Below are 19383 nucleotides of genomic sequence, written 5' to 3' on the forward strand. Positions count from 1 at the left end.
GTCCGGGCGAGGCAGACGTCACAGCGTCAAGCGCTCCGAGGAAGCGCAACCACCTCATGAGCAACACAGGCAACGAGGACACCATGCTGAACTACTCTGGTTCAGAAGAAGATGTGTCGGACGACGGTGACTACTTGACAGTTGTCAGGCAAAAAGGAAAGAAGAGAATCGTTACTGCTTCCTCATCTTCAATAAGGACGACAGCGATGGCGAAGAACAATGAAACGGCTCACGCCATCCTCTCCATGGCCGACACGCCGACCGACGACCTGAAGTGGCTAAGCAGACACGCCATATCTGTCACACTAGAGTATCTTGTCCCGAGTGCGATTACGCATGTGAGAATTAACACCTGGAAGAATATCTTCTCAGTCGATGTCAAAAACAGAGCAGTGCTGGATATCTTGTGCCCAGTCAAAGTGCTGGGCACGATAAATGTATGCAACATAAAGACCACAGGACAGCGATATTTTATCAGGAGTAATTTATGATGTCGATGAGTGAATCAACTACAAGGACCAGCCTATTTTGATTACCCCCCCCCCCACGAGCGGATGTACTATTATTGAAATCCGTCACCTAGGAGGATCACGTTGTGTGAAGATAGCCTTCAAGAGAGGAAGCTTGCCATCACACGTGAAAGCTGGATTTTTTCGTCATCCAGTGCGACCTTTCGTTTCGAGACCACTTCAGTGCCGCAGTTGTTTGAAGATTGGCCATGTCAGCGGTATATACCAAAATTCGACTGCGTGCCCAAAATGCTCTGAGCAGCACAACGCTGATGCTTGCCGAGCGACTGACTTCAAATGTGCCAATTGCTCTGGTGCCCACGAAGCATCATCGAAAGACTGCCCGAGACACAAGACAGAGCTCAAAGCTCTGTCTCAAAGCTCTGGCTCAAAGCTCAGAGCTCAAAGTACTCAAACAAATCGTGAGAGGCAAGTAGACTCACAGAGAGGCCGCCGCCAAGGTGCGATGACGATGTGCCCACCGTAGACGATCTTCGGCTGCTAAAAATACTGATACCGTCGTCAGAAAGACGCTGCTTCCTGCAGCTGGTGCTCCCACGGCGACCAACCGCACTGACAACACGGTGTCTGGTGACGCAGTACAAACGTCTACTGCAAATGCCTCGCCTGCACTTCCGGCATTAAATCCTCCAGCAGAACAAAAATCGACCGTGGGCTACCGACGCACCAATGACGGCACAGATCATGTGCAAGGTCAAGACAAGCAAGTAATCGAAATAATCAAGCCTCTAATGAAAGTCATTCGCGTGATGAGAAATGACAGGCAGACGCCATCTGCTAAGAATGCACTGCAAGTGCTTCGACGGTATGGATCTGGTTCTTGCGAGCCCCGAATAGTAAGCACAATGGCTCTACCGCCTCACCTATTCTTCAGACCAGTCAAGAGAGCGTCCATAATGCAATGAAATGCCCGTGCAGTGAAATCCCGTAATGCATATTTCCGCCAATAGGTTTTCGGCAATCAATTCCCCATTATTGTTGTCTGCGAACCGAACCTAAAGAAACTCGTTCGGCTCTCAGGATATGAACCTTATGTGTCATTGATTTTTTATGACATTAACAAGGTGATCCTCTACATATGGTGTGAACTGACTTATCTTCATCCAGTACGGTCTCATGACAGTAATCAACATGTCTGTTCAACCATGAAAAAACACAAATTTACGTTTACTCTAGTGGGCGCTTACCGCTCTCCATCAAGTCTTTTCGATAGACCGAGACTGAGTGACATTTTAGATACAACTCCTGGTCCATGGATTGTTGTTGGGGGCTTTAGCGCGCATAATTCGCTTTGGGGAAGTATCAAGGTAAATTCCAAAGGAAGAAACTTCGTTTCCTTTGCCTGTGCCCAAGAACTTTGCTGTCTAAACGATAGCAGTTCCACATTTGTGCGCGGCCGGACATACAGCCGTTGTTTAGACTTAGCTTTTGTCATGCGACCCTTCACTCGCTTCGTCCATTGGTTCGCAGATATAGAAACTCATGGAAGTGATCCCATTCCTACCTACCTGAAGATAAAAGGGCTAACCAAATCAATTTCATCAAATTTTCAACAAACAATCAATTGGTCCGTGTTTAAATCATTTAAGGAAGGCGCATGCCACAGAGGCTTTTCGCCCACACTGGAAATTCAGATCACCAACGCCATGCAGGATGCTGTGCGTTCATTTCGGTCATTAGAGAAATACATGGGACGGACTAAATCGGTCTACGACTTAGAGAGGCCACACACATTCAAAAGAGCATTCAGCGTCGCATTGTTGTGATGCAAAATGAACGCTGGAAATATTTTTGTGCGGCCCTCGTTCCGCGTAAATCTCTGTCGGTTGTCTGGAGAACAGTCCGTGGACTTGGAACAGATCTTCAACAGCGCCGTCCATTTAAATCTCTAGCCCTACATCCAGGACGCCGGGAAGTCGACGCAGCCAAAGATTACTGCGCAAGGCTCGCGGGCCCGACGTTCCAGCCTTGCACATTTATTCCTATTGTCCTCCCTTGCTTCTTTCTCCATCGATGAAGTGGAGGCCGCACTAGTTGGTTGCAGGTGATTGTGGTCACTAGGACCCGATGGCATCACATACACTGCTCTTGCAAACCTTCGTCAAGAGGACAGACATGCACTTCTTGGCCTATAAACACATCATGGCCTGACGGCTTGGTCCCTGCGACGTGGCAATCCAGTCACCTTGTTCCAATTCTTAAGCCTGGCAAGTCTTAATTGGAACTCTCATCTTACCATCCAATAGCACTGGCCAGCTGCGTCGGCAAGGTAATGGAGAGAAGGATCCTTACACGGCTATAATGGTACTTGGAATTTTACAACGTCTATCCATGGGTAATGAGTGGCTTTCGACGCGGATTCTCATCAATAGATAGCTTTATTGATCTTGTAACGTATGTACAACACCAGAAACATCTGAAACGAATCGCTGCGGCCCTATTCCTTGATGTTAATGGTGCGCATGACAATGTAGACCATGATGCAATTTGGGCCCCCTTAGAAGCTGTAAGGATCGGTAGACACGTCTTCCGCTGGATACGCAGCTATTTGAATGGAAGATCTTTCTTTATTTTAGCTGAAGACGGGCCAACGCCGTCTAGCTACACTAGCAGTGGTGTACCGCAAGGCGGAGTACTCAGCCCTACGCTTTTTAACCTGATGCTCATTGGTCTCGCCGATTCGTTACCACAAACCGTACAGCTCTCTGTATAAGCAGATGACATTTGCATATGTGCTTCAGGAGTGACAGGTGTCCAAGTCCGCGCACGACTTCAAAAGGCTTCAACGGCCGTGTCAACATGCCTAAGAAGGCAAGGCATGGAGCTTTCACCGGAGAACTGTGCACTCGTTGATTTTACTCGCAAAGCGATAGCCGCTTACGCCTTGCGGATCAATGACCAAAATGTACCACACAGAGGAACGCATCGATTTCTTTGTGGCATCATTGATAGATACTTGTCTTGGAGCGCTCAAGTCTCGTTCATGAGAAATCGCTTGGCTACCATTGCGGACCTTCTCGCATTTCTCGTTGGTAAGTTCTGGGGCGCAAATGTACCGTGAATGTTTCAAATACAAAGCTTTATTTTTGGGCTCACTGTGGTACATCTTACCTGTACTATTAAATATTTGCGCAACAAATATCCCCAAACTCCAGAGTGTGCAAGCCCAAGCACTCAGAACTTGTCTTGGCCTCCCAAAAACTACTTCATTTATTGCGGCAGGGATCATCGCCAGAGGCGCTCCTTTGACAGTCTACTTTGCTAAAGATGCCCTGGGAGCACGCATGCGACACTTTACTCGGATTCACTGACACGATCTTGCTTGCCAACAAAGAGGCTACATTCTATATTTGCAAAAAGTATTGTAAGACACCAGTCCTACTTGCCCTCACAGTGCATGCCTGCAACACTATTATCAAACCCATTGGGCGTCTGCACCAACACCAGTGCAATTGACAATTCCGGGCATCAGAAAGAAAGCTGGAGCGCCGTTGCAAGCTTCGAAGCAAGTAACTTTGGAACACATTTACAAAGCGCACAGATTCCGGTAGTAAGTCTGCACAGATGGGTCGGTAAAACCCAACAGCTCTGCTGCTGCAGTAATCATCGCGGCAAAATCTGAAGAAATCAGGTTGTCGACTTCAGGTTGATGTGATCTCGACCGGGTGAGGCGGGTCTTCACCGCAAGAATCAGGAACGATGACGAAGCCGGGCATCGTGATGATGAAAAAAAAAGAAAAGAGTGTACTCACTTCGTTGGTGCAGGGATGTTACTCTTATCCTAGTCTCGAGCGGTTCAGATTAACACGGGGGCCCGGACGGCCTTAATTAACCCCTTGCGGTCTTGTGGTCGTCGACGTCTTCTTCGCGAGCCTGTGGAAGTATTAGTGATTTCGTCAGCTTCTGCCGTTTAGCTCCTGACCATTGGTTTGTCTTCTCTTCGTCCATCCTTTTGTGTCAGCTCGGGTCAGCAGTTGACAAGTTAATCATATGGGGGCCAAGACGGCCTTAATTACCCCTTGCGGTCTTGTTGTTGCCGACGTCTTCCCAGGCGGGGAACCTGTGGAAGCATTAGTGCATTCGTCAGGCTCTGTCGTTGATGGCCTCCTACCCTTCGGTTTGTCGTCTCTTCGTCCATCCCTTTGTGTCGGCTCGGGCAACAAAAGGGTGACTCCGTTTCGGAGAAGAGGGCAGTTATGTTGACATGAGGACGCCCGTTTGAACGCTTCTCACACATGAGAGGTCGTGGTGTAGGCTTAAAGTAACAGCCTTTTCTGGCACGAGTCAAACCATCTTCTCATGGGAAAGGACGCCTGAATGACCCCCGCTCTTGACAGGTCGATCATAATAGACCGTCCGCCACCAGAGGAGGTCTGGAAGGGGCTGCAGTATCCAAGCACTTCGAAAACACCGGTAGACCTCGTGCCTCTGCTTCGTTTCACCGATCATTCCAAAGCCTGTCTGGTAACACCTCCTGAAAATAAACCACGCCAAGCCCAAGGCACAACACGCAGCACCGAACCAACCACGAGAACTGCCAAGTTCACACGTTCTCCACGTAAAACCCTATCAGAATCGTACTTGTAGCCCTCGTACGAGATTCCTGAAAACTAACAAAAGGGAAAACCAGACTTCAGTGCGCATTTCAACCAGCCTAATGTCAAACGTTTTTGTGTTTCCTTTTTCCGAGAAAGCCACGGTTGTTGAGAGACTGAGAACGTATTGAAACCCAGCAATAATGGCGTTAATCGAAAATTCAAAACGGACAGACAAAACTACTTCGAAGAAAAGCAAAGAAAGAAAAGAGGCCCTTTACAACAGACAAGAAGCTTATGGATGCGTCTATTGGACAATTACTATGTCTTTATGCGTACTCGATTGGATCCCTCTCTGAAGACCTTCCGGCGTCGCCGAAGGCAACAAAGGGCGCCAGGGATACGCTGCCCTCTATCATCGTCTGCCACTTTCTGTGCCTGCGGCTTGCTTTTTCGTCGCTGAAAAGGAAGCCGTAAACGCCTAAGGAAATGCCAGCCTCCCTTTTCCCTCACTCTCGCGGTGCGTTCTACTGCAGTGACAGTCTGACTGGTCGTGTTTGTACACGCAGATATCGACCTAGTTAAACCTTTCAGCTGCACCCCTACTCGCAGAGACGCGTTCTGATTTGTTTTAGGTGACTCCTTCGTTTTCCCACCCGCCACAACGAGCCCTTTGAAGTTCTGCGTGATGGCCTGTTCCCTTGTCTTACGGGCTGTAGTGTGGCGACTTGCTCTATTCTTCGCTGAGCCAAATACTTGGCTCGCTTGATTTTGCGCTTTTTAACCAATTTTTGCCATGCCAGGCGGTGGCCTAATGCGCTTCTGAAGTTCCTAAGCGTTGGGTTCCCGCCTTGCTGGACCACCCTGGCATTCTCCTCTCCTTTTGACGATTCGGGAAAGCTGCCCAAGTGCGGAGGTACGACGGAGCTTTTCAGCGCCTCCTTGAACCTTTTGGAACTGCTTAAGCTAGTCTCGTCTCCACAAGGAACGACCTCCGGCATAGTCCTTGTTTCTACTTTCGCGACGTAATCGCTTTCTTTTTCCTTCGCGATTCCTTCGTCAGCAACCTTCAGTTAGGTCTAAAGAGCTTTCCGAATGGTGTCAGTACCAAATTATTCTCTAATTCCTCTGCTAGCTCTTGCTGCGGCACCCTCACTCATTGAGTTTCCTACAAAAATTACTAGAGGGAACTCTGGCGCTGCAGTCGTCCTACCAATGGAATGATGGGAAGTATATGGATTTGTCTGGTCTTCGTGCTTGTGGATTCAGGCGTTCTTGTGGCTTTGTATATTACGCTATATAAATCTTATTGTCGTATATTTCAGCGCAATCTATATTCTTCAAAGTGCAGAAGACACCGGGAACGCGTAGAGTTGCTATTAATTGTAACGATTGAGCTTGTCCAGGTGGCCAAATCGAAACGCGCCAAGCGTCTCAAGGCACTGGCATGCCCGCGATGAATTCATAAGGGCGCTTCATTCGCTTGTCGACACATAAGTCCGTGGCTTAAAAAAATGTTCATGTTCTCCGCTCCAAAGGATTTATTGGGCCCTGGCCGAGGTGCTGCTCAGGCTTCAGCCAGCAGCAATGACTACCGTGTTGTGCTACCGCGTCTTCCTACCGGTAAGCTGGTTGTGGACTCCGTTTTCCTGCATGCTGACTTAAGTGGTCGACCGTACAGAGCCCAAGACTTCAGAGACGCCCTTCGGAACATTATTGACCTGAAGGAAATAAGTTCCAACGGTCAATTTCAAATGTCGCACGTGTGGATGGCAACGTGCAAATCAGCAATGAAAAAATCAAAGCTAGTCACGTGCGGAGAATTATCCGTAAAATGTAGACGCTGCGTCGTTATTGACCCTTAGCCCACGGAAGTAAAAATGAAGCTTTTATGGCTTCCTGAGCGTTTGGGAGACGATTTGATTCGAGATGCGCTCCAGGCTTACGGGAAAGTGAAGTCTATATCAGCAGAAAGCTGGAGAGTATCGGAAATGGAACAAATGCATACCCTAAATCGTGACATGGTGTTGACTCTTGCCGATGGAGTCGGCGTGGGGGACGTTCCACATCTGCTATATGTTTGTGGAGTGCAGAGCCTTGTATTGATTCCAGGCCGGCGCCCGCTTTGTCTCCGCTGTAACAAGGTTGGGCACATTCATCGAAACTGCAGAACCCCACGTTGTGAAGCCTGCCGACGCTTTGGCCACACAGTTGAAGAATGTGTTGTGACATACGCCGACAAGTTACGACACAGAACAAGGCCTCCGTATGAAAGCTTGCAGGCTCACATAATGGATATTACTGAGGTTCTCGACGTGACTGGAGACGTTCCCTCTTCGGCGGATACCAGCTGTGCCAGTAAGGCCCCACTACATGTTAAAGACAATGGCATCGCAGAACTGCCCATGGAAAAGGAAAGTAGAGATGAGAAAGAAGCACCCGTAACCACGCAGCCAGTTGCTGCCCAGCCAGCGAATGAGGCAGCCGCTGATGACTCATCTGCTACACCGAAGCATCTCAACACGTGCGCTATGCTAGCAGAGGACCAACGAAGTAGCGCGGATATGTCAATTCCGAAGCGCCGTGCGACTAACAGATCAGAATCAAGCACGGACAGCGAGACGGCCAGTACCACAAGAAAAGCACGTCGCCGTAAAATATCGACACACTCAGGACAATGCCGGCGATCACGGTCCAGGAGGCCTGGTGAGGGTTCGGAGGGAGCCTCACCGTTACCCTCTAGGACCGACCGCATAGAGAATTAAGTCTAAATAGTGGGTAGTCACCATGGCCCTGTCCCAGCAACTTCTCTTCGCAACTTTGAACGTACGAGGCCTTAGGTCTTTGCAGAAACAGGCGCAGCTTCGCCGGCTTTTGTCTAGGAAGCGCCTCGACTTCGTCGCCGTGCAGGGGACGAAGACTGAGAGTGATGACGAGACAGAAAGGGCTTTGCGACATTTTCTGTCAGAATATAATGTCTGCGTTTCACACGCTGTTGGTTTATCCGCGGGCTGTTTCCTGTTTCTGAAAAAGAGCCTAGTTTGTTCAGCATTTAGTTACCGTGTAGACACTGAAGGTCGATATATATGTTGTGATATTGTGTCGCAGGGTGTGCCATGGCGATTAGTCAACGTCTATGCATTTAATGACGCTGCAAAACGAATTCTCTTATTTGATACTGTGCGAAGTCTAATGGACTGTGATCGTTGCATTGCGTTAATTGGAGATTTCAATTGTGTATGTGATCCGAGCGACCGAAGTGGCATTAACACTCAACGGGAGTGGAGTGGTGAAGTTTTGTCTAACGTAATAGAAAATGCAGGGCTCATTGGTATAGGAGTGTCGGGATAGGGAGCTCGCTCTTCTACACGAATTCAAGGTCGCTGTTACGCCCGCCTTGATCGGATTTATGTTTCTTCATCATTCCTCTCCCGAGGACTGTCCTGTATTACTATTCCAGTTTCGTTCTCTGATCATCGCACGCTTATCGCAAAGATTGGTGAGAAATCTGTAACTAATTTCCGACCACAGTGGGCACTCTGGAAGCTTAACTCTGAGCTCCTAAATGATCAGGAAGTTATTAATCGCGTGCGCATGGCCCTAAAAAAATTTATTTCTACTGACTTGCCGTTATTTGCAGCTTGGGAACTCTTTAAACAAGAGGTGCGTATATTGGCTATAGAAATAGGATCGCTGAAAGCATTCTATAGAAAGAATGAAGAAACAATACTTCTTAAGAGCCTACACAACCTTTATCAGATGGAATGCAAAATGTCAGGCACTTACATTGTTGACATAGAAGATCGTAAGTGTGAGTTACAAAAGTACGATGCGCTGCGTTACAGAGGTGCGCGAGTTCGATCTCCAAATAGATGTGCTCTGCAGTCTGAGCAGCCAACACGTCAACCTTTACTTGACGAGTGACGTCTCGCTGTCCACAAAGTAATTCCGGAAATATACTCCGAAGGTAGTCTTCTAACAAATACGAATGACATAATTTCTAAGTTCGAAACTCACTACAGTGTGTTGTTTAGTGCCCGGCCCGATGATCACGATGCAAAAGTCTTAGAGAGTTTTGTGCCTCTTGTAAACCCTTTACAGGATGATGACTGTGCATTCATTAGTGATACCCTTACGATACAAGAAATTGAGCTAGCTATTGATAAGCTGCCTCTGTCGAAAACACCCGGCCCCGATGGACTTTCCTGTGAATTTTACAAAGCTTTCAAATCAATTATCAGTCCCATATTATTGTACATTTTTATTACAAGTTTAGAGGTAGACGCCCTTCCGAAATCTTTTTGCAAAACCCACACAGTTTTAATTCCGGAAAGCTCAGATAAGGAGTAACCGCGTTCTATTGAAAGCTACCGACCAATCATATTGTCAAACGTGGATTATAAGATATTTGCAAAAGTTTTATCAAATAGATTGCAATTTGCAATGCCAATTCTCATTGGTTCTGATTAGACGTGTGGAATTAGGGGCCGGTCCATTCAAACCAACATACATATCGCCCGTACACTTCTTCAATACTGTTACGGTTCCACTGAGCAGCTTGCAATGCTCCAGGTAGACCTTGCTAAAGCTTTTGATCGTGTCAGTCACTCCTATTTATTTTCTCTTCTGGAGCACGCCAATGACGACTCCGTTGTGCTTAAAGGGTTAAGCTTTGCTATACGTGTTGTACTACTCGTTTAGTTATTAATGGCCAATTCTCTAAACCCGTTTCCATTTGCTCTTCATGAAAACAAGGATGCCCGATGTCCCCATTACTATTTGCCCTTCATCTGGAACCGCTATGCTTAAGCGTAATTCAGTCGAGTTAGATCCATGGCTTCAATATACTGGGTAATGAAGTAAATGTATTAGCTTATGCAGATGATTTAGCGTTCTTCTGCACTGATAAGTCCAGTGTTGAAAAGGTAGTATCAACAATTGAGGATTTTGGCAGCGTATCAGGAGCTCCGCAAAAAGCTTAGGCTTATGTTTGGCTCATGGTGCTATATACCAGAACAGTTTGCAGGCGTTAAGTGGACCGGTGTCCTGCCAAAGTATCTTGGCGTGCCACTAGACGCATAAAAATTAAACGCACACTATTGGAAAGAACGGGTTTCGGCCCTGCAAAGTTACGCCCAGACATTCGTTCCACACAAACTTTCTATGTTTGGGAAAGCTGAGGCCTGCAATAAGTTCTTGGCAACAAAAATTTACTATGTATTGAAAGTTATTCATTGTGCCAGGCTCTACATACAACGCTTTCACCGAATCTTTGCAACCTTCGTATGGTCTTCAACTCTTGAGCCCGTGAGGAGAGACAATATTTTCAGGCCCCTTAGTGAAGGTGGGCTTGGTTTAGTACATCTTTATGTGCGGCAAATAGTGCCTCGTTGTTTTTTTTTTTCGCGATACATCACATCCTATAATTCAGTCATCCATGCAAGTCACACTTCTTAATGCGTTACATGAGTTAATTGTTTCTTCCAATTTTTCTTCGCGCTTATGCTTGTGGGTGTTCATGCAAGAAGTTTACTTGGCGGTTCGTTTCCTGGCAGTTCGGTTTTCCACTGAAAACTTGTACTCTGTGTCGCAGAAAACATTATACAAAGATTTACTGTCCATGCTATTTCCGCCCCCATTTTACTGATCACTATACGTTCAATGTCTAGGTCACGATGTAATAAATCGAGTTCGTAAAATGTATATATCCCCTTGCTGCAAAACATTCTTTTATAAACTTCATAGTGAAACCATACCGGTAAAAACATGGCTACGGAAAAAGAAAGGGTATCTTTGTATCTTCTGTTAACTGTCGCCTTTGTGAGGTGCCAGAGACGATTGAACATTGTTTTATTAGCTGCACCGACGCCATCCTGTTTTGGGATGTTTTCCAACGGACTTTAAAAAAAAAAGACTTTGAGATTAACGCTCATACTGTGCGATACCTGCTGCCAACCTCTGATAATAGTGTATCCTTCGATATGTTTTTTCTCATGAGAATGCACAGTTTGTGGAAAACGCGAATGATGGACCGAAACGCCGAAACGGTGGTACCTACAAGAGTAATTTTATCCAAATGACACTACACCTAAAACATGTTTATGATGGACTCGATATACAACCGGACTGGAACCCTATTTTGGTGAGATGCTCATCCTTACCACCCTCTAAAGTGAAACCAACGTTTCTAGTCACGGTAAGAACGCTGCCTTTTCTGTGTGTGACTTTTATTGTGCCCTCCATTCCCTGACTATGCAGAAGTGGTGAACGTCGGGTTGAATGCTACTGTAACAAATACCATGAAAGAAAGAAAAAAAAAGCATCCGTGGCCTAATGGTTTCAACATCAGGCTTCTGTGCTAGAGTCCCTTTGTTCGAATCCTCCCGTCGGGCAATATTAATTATGTTTATTTAATTATTTATTACGCAATACACTGTTGAAAATGACGAGTTTACAAAGTCACAAAGCCGTTTGAAGCCAAAAGGACGAAGTTTAGGCAAGTCCATGTACTTCCCGTAATTCGCCTGATGGTACAACCACTCCCATTGCAGCTCCCGTAGACACTAGCGCCAGAGTTCCCTCTAGTAATTATTGTAGAAAACTCTATGCAGTCACTGACCCGGATGCCTCCTCGCTATCGCTTTTTTCACTGATTTCGCTAGCTATGTGCTGTGCTTCCTGTCTCTCACGAGGCACAGTTCTGGCTTTGTTGCCGTGATTTAACACCGCCGCGATCTATTGAGCCTTCGAACGCGTGAGAGCTTGGACCGTATGGTCGCCAAAACTCAGGCTCTTTTTCTTCACCATCATGTCCGAGTGATTTGAAAATAAGAAAGGACAGTGTTGCGGCAGATTTGGCGATACTGCTACTTCAGCCACCAATAGTCCAAATGGATCTTCAATCTTTACCCTGGCTATGGGCAAGCAAACACTATTGTTCTCGACTACCTGCTGGATCCACGCATATTCCCTGGTGATATCCTCAGTTTTGACAAACGCAGAGTGGACCATCTCCATTGTCACAGCTGAGTGCCCAAGTAGTTTATACGGCATTAAATTCACTACTCGGTCGCGAAGGTAGGGTTCTAAGAGGGCCAAGTTGTCATCGTCCGCTTTCACAAAAGAAAAAAAAACAATTCTAGGCTTCCGACAGCCAGTCGCAACGTGTCCAGGCTCCTGGCAACGGAAACAGACAACCGGCTTTCTAGCCTCAAGCGCTTTTTCTGTTTTTCTTTCGTCTTTCACTGCGGTGTTATTATTTCCTGAATTATCGGGCTGCAAGTCTTTTATCCCTCCTCCAGCCTTTTCGTGTTGAATGGAGCACCTGTTTTCCTCTTTACTGAATTTTGTCAATGGCCTGACACGCGTTTTTTCGGATTAGCGACGTGCAGCGAATTCGTCTGCTAGTACTGTCGCATGTTCCAAGCCCTTTTCTCCCGACCTATTTTGAATCCATAGGTGCATCTCTTCGTTCAAGGAGCCATAGAACTGCTCCAAGCAGATTAACTCAACAACCTTGTCGTGACAACCAAACGCATCTTGCCCTTTTAGCCACTCAATTAAGTTAGCTTTCAGCTTATGAGTGAAACCTTGAAAAGACTCACCCGGCGTTCTAACTGTCTCCCGAAAACGACGACAGAAAGCCTCCGTTGAGAGTCGATATTTCCTTAGCAACGCAGGTTTTACTTTCTGACAGTCATCGGCGTCGTCTCTCGTAAGCCTAGCAATTATTTCCGTTGCTTCGCTAGGAAGAACAGTCAGAATCTGTTGCGGCCAGCTTTCTAGTGCCAACCCGTTCTTCTCGCAGGTTCATTCAACAGTAACGAGAAATGATTCCATGTCATCGTTTACCTTGTACGCAGGCATGAGATCCCTTATTTTTGCTCTAGCTTCACCTGAACGTCTTTAATTTATTTAGATCTTTGCTGATTGCCTGGCCAAATCCCACTGCACGTCTAGTTTTTTAAAGCCTTATTTCATGAGCCCTCTGTCTTTATTCTGCAGCTTTTTGTTCAGCTTTCTCAGCTCGTTTGTCTATCTCCTCCTATGCTTCTGAAATTTCGCCCTCAAGAGCCCCGCATTTCTGAATCGCCTCAATAAGCTGCAACTTTCTCTGACTTGTCCGGACCTCAATTCCCAGCTCTTCACATAGTAATAACAACTCTGGCTTATTCAGTTTGCTTAAGTCCATGGTCAATTCAGAACAAGGACTTTCTTACTCTGCTGTGGCGTGAGGAAGCTTTCAGCAGGAGCCGGCACATACAGAAACTAAATTGCACTTTTAGAAAACACACGAGCTAAAACTTGGAAAATTCTCAAAGAAATTCAAGCGCTCACCATTCTGCTGAAGCCGGGACGAAGGGTGGAGTATCCCATTGCTGCCAACCAGTTGATACGATCTCGACCGCGTGTGGTGGGTCTGCGCTGCAAGAATCAGGAAACGACGATGAAGCCGGGCATCGTGAAGATGAAAAAAAGTAGAAAAGATTGTATTCACTTCATTGGTACATGATTGCGACTCTCATCCGTGTCTCGATTAGTTCTGAGTAACACGGGGGCCAGGACAGCCTTAAATAACCCCTGGCGGTCCTGTGGTCGTCGACGTCTTCTTCGGGAGCCTGTGGAAGTATTAGTGCTTTTATCAGATTCAGCCGATGAGCCCCTGACCTTCGGTTTGTCTTCTCTTCGTCCATACTTTTGTGCTTGCTCGGGGAAAAAGGGTGACGCCGTTCCGAAAAGGGCAATTATGTCGACATGGGGACGCCAGCTTGAACACTTCTCACGCTGGACAGGTCAATCATACGGGAGCCAAGACGACCTCAACTACCCATTGAAGTCTTGTGGTTGCCCACGTCTTCCCGGGGAGCCTGTGGAAGCATTAGTACACTCGTCAGGCTCTGTCGTTGACGGCCTTCCACCCTTCGGTTTGGTGTCTTTTCGTCCATCTCTTTGTGCCAACTCGGGGAATGAATGGTTGACACCGTTTCGGAGAAGAGGGTAATTATGTTGACATGGAGACGCCCACTTGAACGTTTCTCACACTTGACAAGTCGAGGTCCAGGCTTACCATAACAGCCTTTTCTGCCATGAGGCAAATCATTTTGTCATGGGAACGTACGCCTCAATGTCTCTCACTCTCGACAGGTCTATCATAACAAAGTGTCACCACCTCGACGAGTGCTGGACTTGCGGCACTCCGTGCTGCACTAATTCATTAATCAAGAATCAACGCAACAATGGACAGTCTTTAGTGATTTCAAGGCAGCCCTTCAAAGTTCAGTGTATACAAAACCCAATGCGCCACGGACCGAATGAACAGCTGGCCTCAGAAATTGGACCGATATATCATCGCAGCCATGATAAGGGCCACAACATAATGTTTCAATGGCGTCCAGGACATTGCAGCATCAACGGGAATGACCACGCAGGCAAAGCCGCCAGAGCTGCTAATGAAAATGGTCAATTTGTCTTGGTCCTACTTTTGTGAATAGACTTTTGTGAACAGCGGCTTAGCTACGATTGATGTCCCATGAATGTACTTTACGCCTGTGGGATTCAAACGTTTTCACCATGTCTCGTTTGCGTTCGGTGCCTCCAGATCTACGGATGCATCTACCGCCTGGGTTAACACGACTGAACAGACAATGCTGTACCGTCTGTGGCCAGTCGTGGCATTTACAAGCTCATATGCTTTCCTCATTTGAATGGCCAACAGCCCCACGTGCTACACATACAGTAGCGATGGGACGCTCGCAAACATTATATGTGTCTGCCCGCGATATAGTGATCAGAGACAAGTGATGTGCGGAGTGCTGGAGCAATCGGACCATCTTCCATTATCAAAACTAAAAGCTTTAGGTCAGTGCTCCCAAAGAACACCCGCTCTGAAGGCCTTACTAGCGTTACTAAGGTTCCCGGGGTCTACGGAGCTTCACGAGAGACTTTAAGAACGCCACCCCCTACCACCCCACAGTGTACGCGGTTTGCGCGTGCTCGCCTTTTCTTTTCTCTCTCTCTCTCTCTCTCTCTCTCTCTCTCTCTCTCTCTCGCCCCCTTTCACTCTATTGCTCTTTTAATCTCCCTTAAGCCTTCCCCCCGTGCAGGGTAGCCAACCGGAACTACCTGTGGTTAACGTCCCTGCCTTTCTATGCACCATTTCTCTCTCACTCTCTCTCTCTCTGGAAGAAGTCACCACTCATAATTGTTTTACAGCTGCTGTAGGTCGATGACAGCGGACATTTTTATGCTCACTTTTCTTCATTTTTTTCCGAGGGTAACAAACAGGAGAAATAGACGACGGGAGTTTGCTTCATTGAAACTGCCAGGATGAAGGAGGAGCCGCTCATCGTGGGTAACGTGGTCAAACAATGCTCCTTCCGGTACGGGAAAGGCGGTCTCTCATCTTCATTTGCGGACGCAGCGGGGAACGCGGCGGGAACGGCGGCGTGCTCTGCGAGAGTCCAACTGCTGTATGTGACGCCCATGCGACCTGTGTGCCCCCGCTTCCCCACTGCAGGAAACGCGCGAGCAGGCCTGTGTGTCCCTCCCTTGACGTCGCTGCCATCAGTTTGGGGTATCGATCATCCTTTGAGGGCATTGGGGCGTCACCCACTCTTTCAAAATCTCTGCGTGATACAGAGGTGGCCGAGTCACTTAAGCGGCTAAATGCGTGCTGGGTTCCTTCAACAAAGGAAACTCTGAATAGAGCAAAGTTTCCTTTACCTCATTTGTTTAGACGAACGGCTTCCTCAAGCTCGAAGCAAGCGCCAGTGAACGAAATATTATTGTTTGCCTGTGCATACCAGATTGTTTTAAGGTGAAAGGAATACAAACAGATGCACGGAAACGATTCCCTACTAATCGGAGGTATAGGTACCGAAATGTGCAAATCTTGGAAATCCTCGAAGAAGCTTTCCGCCCTGTGCAGGAGGTGCAAGCAGCCTTTTAGTTTTACACAAAACTTGCTTTCTTATTCAGATGTGTGTGCGTGTGCGTGCGTGTGTGTGTGTGTGTGTGTGCGTGTGTGCGTGCGTGCGTGTGCGTGTGCGTGCGTGCGTGTGCTTGCGCGTGTGCGTGTGCGTGTGCGTGTGTGTGTGTGTGTGTGTGTTAAAGCTTCGTATCGGCATCTTCGTATCGGCAATACACTATGGTGATAATCAGGAAAAACCGGTTTCCTGTATATCTGTTGTCGTAACAGCCACACACATCTGCATTTCGAAGGAAAGCAATAATAATAATAATAATAATAATAATAATAATAATAATAATAATAATAATAATAATAATAATAATAATAATAATAATGTTTATTACCCATACGCAATTAATAAAGATATATTTGCTTGTTTGCCCAAGCCTTCCGTAGGCTTGTATGTAAGGTACTTGGCAGTCGGGGCAATGCCTTCTGTAAAGTTATTACAGTGAAACAAAATGTTCTTAAGCTAAAAAGAAAGAATATATATCACAAGTTTCTGAGGTACATATGCTCCACTATGGAACTGGGAAGGTTATTAAGCAGGTGGGCAATATAATACCTTCTTTGTTTTGTTCTATAACGAATTCTTGTCCGAGGAATTACAAATCTGGGATGTTTACGCAAAGCAACACTCTTATGGCGGAAATGGCGGAAATCATTGCTCCAGAAGTAACGTATCACAACATTGTAATGAAATAAAGACTCCAAATCAGGCATTTCTAAAAGTGGAAATAAGTTATCCGTGGTTTGGTGGTACGCTACACTCTTTGGTAAGCTTTTTAACGGGATGTCAATTTTATATTTCCAAATTCCGCTGCAATTAAACAAAGCAGGGAATGTTGCACCTTATAGGTGAGTAACTTAAAGTGTGTCCTATCATTTCAATAATGTTGATAGGCGCATACTTTCTCATACTGCAGAGTGCACATGCATCATTACGTAGCCGGGCACAAATTCGAGCCATTTGATTATTCCACGCTCGACCTGTCTCAAAATATTCTCCAAGATATTTAACATTGTATTGGAGCACAAACACAGTCAAAGCAATCAGAACCATGAAGGAAGACCGGTCGACTTGTTACAAGAGCCTTTAACGAATTTCTGAAATACACTAAGCGTGTTTTCAGAGCACTCACTTTGATAGAGTTTTTTCGATGCCAGTTCATAGCATTTTTCGCGTCACTTTCAAGTAATGCGACAGCTGGTTCATAATTAATGCACTTATAAACAAGCAGTGTATCATCAGCGTGAATGAAAATTTTACATAATGTAGTTACCTGTCCCAAGTCACAAACGTAAATAAAAAAAGCAGATATAAAACTGAGCTCTGTGCAAGACCTGAGTTAAGATGGCGCGAAAAACTTACCAATACATATAACCTGAGTCTAATTTACCAGGTGGTTCTCTAGAAAGGCTTGAAAATGTTCCCTAAGCCCGTAGTTTTGCACTTTGGCACATCAAATACTGTGGCTCACCGATTCGAACTCCTTAGATATGTCTGAACAAAGCACATAGGCTTCCTGGTTGAGTTGAAATGTTTGACGTAGAAGATCCAACAGTTCTTTGAAAAGCGCATACGTGCTTCCGCCAGACACAAAACCATACTGTGAAGGTCATAAGGTGCTTTATTTTAGCACAAACCCATCAAATGTTTTAAGCATGTGTCGTTCCTGCAGTTGCGCTGAGAAAGGAAGAGCAGAGATAGGGCGATAGCTCCTGGCTTCGATGCATCTCCGCCTTTAAATATCGTTATCATGTTTTACTTAACCTGATATTCTGCAAGTATCAAGGATTCTGTTAAATACAGAAAGAAGCGGATCGGCCAAATGTTTCACGTTCTGACGTATGTCTTGTGCAGATATGCCAACAAGATCAACAGCACGGCTCTTTTCCAGATCGATGTAGCAATTGATTAGGTCTTCTTAAGTTATTGGTGGAAGAAATGCCGTATCTGTTATTGAACTAAGACCATTGTTAAAATTAACAGGATCAGTGAACGTATCTTTATCAGAGCAAAGCGAAGAAAAGAACTCATTGAAACTACCCACCACACGCTGATTGATTGCCCCGAAACCTCTTGTGTCCGGGTCCAGATACGTACCTGGATAAGCGCCTCTAAGCTCATTTACCAGGGACCACATCCACGTTGGTTCATAACTTAAAGAAGGGAATTGCGCTAAAAAAAGACACGGACGAGTAAGGACATGGACGGGCGCAATGTCCTTACTCGTCCGTGTCTTTTTTTAGCGCAATTCCCTTCTTTAAGTATGTACGACCGACTCGCCCAACAACGTGCTCTCCTGGTTCATAACACAGGGGGAAAAATATTATTGCGATAGTAGTGCCTCTTTGAGCAGTGTGTCCGTGCTGTAACTTCGTTCCGGGATTCTCGATAGAGGTCGTTTAAGGTTTCGTCAGCAGAATGCTGTCGACACCGTTTCCATAAATTTTCTTTTTCTTCAGTAGCTTTTATTATTTTATTTTTAAGCCAGCATATGTGTGATCGTCGCTTTCAGACCGAGACTATGTTTTTGCATGCGTGTTTTAAATGAGAAATCACCGCTGTAATATTACTACATACACTATTCGTACAGCTATTTGCTAACGGTAATCCCCGCTGTAATATTACTACATACACTATTCGTACAGCTATTTGCTAACGGTGAGTTCCAGCCATATTGGGAAACTAGTCAATCCAATTTGGTTCAATCAAATGTTTCAGTGCATTGGGATTCCTTACTTATGTGGGGATAAAAATTTGGATATAAAAGCTGGCATACTATACAGTAGTGCTCTGCGAGTTTCTTTTTCATTCTAACGGAATTAACATTCGAAAAATCTATTGTGCGAACCAACAAGGGGTCAATACAGGAAGTTACAACACGAAACAAAAAAAGCTCATCTTCGTTAACAAACGACGCAATGCCATATTCACATAAGGTGTTCAAGAAATTGATAACGGTGGCTTTCTCCAGGTTCAAAATATCTACGTTATTGTCTCCAATGAGACAAACTTTCGAATTAGGTGACAAACAACTTAGATTTTGTTTTATTTCTTTCAAAAATATTTGCGCATGGTCGGAGGGGGGACGATATATCGCAGTGAACAACAAAACCAAGTCATAATTTCCAAAGCAAAAGGCTAGGCTTTTCACACCTGTAGAGGAAAACGTCATAATTGTAGTTAGTCATCTAGACTTGATGGATACTGCTATTCCACCAGCTCTCCTAGCCGTCCCGCAAAAATAGGTTCTTGGTTATTCGGTAGGCAAAACTGCGACATTTCATCTTGAACATTAATCTCCTACAGTACAAATGCATCCGCTAACTGAAAGCGTCAGCA

General features: G+C 45.9%; 1 long non-coding RNA gene across 2 annotated transcripts in view; it reads right to left on the reverse strand.

Annotated features, from left to right (window-relative positions):
- Positions 1–19383, reverse strand: part of LOC135907476 (uncharacterized) — a 268272-nt gene that overhangs the window by 150252 nt on the left and 98637 nt on the right. For both annotated transcript variants that reach the window (XR_010566012.1, XR_011507782.1), the window contains exon 2: positions 13403–13489. This is a non-coding gene — a long non-coding RNA (uncharacterized lncRNA). The remainder of the gene's footprint in view (positions 1–13402; positions 13490–19383) is intronic.

This window comes from Dermacentor albipictus, chromosome 1 (assembly GCF_038994185.2).
Source record: "Dermacentor albipictus isolate Rhodes 1998 colony chromosome 1, USDA_Dalb.pri_finalv2, whole genome shotgun sequence".
NCBI classification, from domain to species: Eukaryota; Metazoa; Arthropoda; class Arachnida; order Ixodida; family Ixodidae; genus Dermacentor; species Dermacentor albipictus.